This window comes from Asparagus officinalis, chromosome 7, assembly GCF_001876935.1.
Source record: "Asparagus officinalis chromosome 7, Aspof.V1, whole genome shotgun sequence".
NCBI lineage: Eukaryota > Viridiplantae > Streptophyta > Magnoliopsida > Asparagales > Asparagaceae > Asparagus > Asparagus officinalis.
Genome location: NC_033800.1, coordinates 95,307,641 through 95,309,397, shown reverse-complemented (window position 1 = coordinate 95,309,397; position 1,757 = coordinate 95,307,641). Strand labels below are relative to the sequence as shown.

Sequence of the window (1,757 nt, the reverse complement as noted above, 5' to 3'; positions counted from 1 at the left end):
GACAGATTCAGGAGGGCTATGATTGGTATGGGGTACCAGCAGATCAGCGCCGACCATACCGTGTTCTCTCGAAGAAGTGGGGGTCACATCACCTTGCTTGCAGTATATGTGGATGATATGATTATTACAGGGGATGATGAGAAGGAGATTGCCCAACTCAAAGTGAGACTGGGTAAGGAATTCGAGGTGAAAGATCTTGGCTTGCTTCGATATTTTCTTGGTATAGAGATAGCTCGTGGAGCGGAGGGGATCGTCCTATCCCAGAGAAAGTATGCACTGAATCTTCTCAAAGAAACAGGAATGTTAGGATGCAAACCTGCAACTACACCGATCGACCAGAAGTTTAAGCTGGGTGCTGAAGCTGGAGAACCAGTTGATCGTGACAGATACCAAAGGCTGGTGGGCAGGTTGATCTATCTGTGTCACACACGTCCCGATATCTTTTTTGCAGTGAGCGTGGTGAGTCGCTACATGCATGATCCAAGAAAGGGTCACATGGACGCAGTGTACCAGATTCTAAGGTATTTGAAGAATGCCCCCGGAAAAGGGCTAATCTTCAGGAAGAATGAACACATGAGCATTGAGGGCTACTGTGACTCTGATTGGGCTAGTTGTGCTGATGACAGGAGGTCCACCTCAGGATACTGCATCTTTATAGGAGGCAACTTAGTCTCGTGGAAGAGCAAGAAGCAGTCGGTGGTGGCGAGATCGACAGCTGAGGCAGAGTATAGAGCTATGGCCTTAGGAGTTGCTGAGTTGCTATGGTTGAAGAGTATGCTGGTGGAGCTGAAGCTGGATCAAGGAGCTAAGATGAAATTGTGGTGTGACAACAAGTCAGCCATCAGTATTGCCAACAACCCAGTGCAGCATGATAGAACCAAACACATCGAGATCGATAGGTTCTTCATCAAAGAGAAGTTGGATAGTGGACTACTAGAGCTAAGCCATGTTTCGACTAAGGACCAGGCAGCAGATTGTCTGACTAAAGGACTTAGCTCAGTAGATATGATTAGAGGATGTGACAAGATGGGCTTAGTAGATATCTTTCGCCCATCTTGAGGAGGAGTGTTGACATATTAGTATTAATTAGGACTTATTTGTAAGTTGTGTAAGGGGCCTATATAAAGCCCCTAGAGATCTCATAATGAATAAGGGTTTTCACATTCTATAAAAAATAAGCTTACACCAAACACCCGGGAGGTGTGAACCAAGGCGACTTTAATGGGCCCCGAAGATGCGCGTTTATCTTATCTTTTTGTTTGATATGCAATACATTTTTGTGCATTCAGGTTTATTTAAGTGTCTTCGTATACGTTTATGTCAAAGTAAAAAAATTTAAGCAAGTTCAATGATTGCTGGTTTAGAAATAAATAAATAGGGGCCGGTGAGATGCGCTTCTTATTGACTTCGTTTAGGTCATTTTTTAGGATTGGGATCCTCTACTAAGGCATAGTGCCTCCTAATATCTCATAATGCATCTTCACCTTTCATTTTGTGTATAAACACAAAATACGAGGAGATACTATGCAATAAAAGGTGGAGATGCATTAGAAGATATTAGAAGGCACTATGCCTTAGTAGAAGATCTCAATCCATCCCATTTTTTAGTTCCTTCTTGTTCTTGCACACGCTAACATGATATGATACAGATGAGACGTGTAGCGTACTTGCTCTTCACTATCCTCATGACCCTCTTCTTCCCCTTCATGGGCCACATGCTCCCCATGCTTGACATGGCCGCTGTCTTTGACGCTCGT

The 1,757-nt window shown here is 43.8% G+C and overlaps 1 pseudogene; it reads left to right on the top strand.

Annotated features, from left to right (window-relative positions):
- Window positions 472–1,757, top strand: part of LOC109847527 — a 5,280-nt pseudogene continuing 3,994 nt past the window's right edge.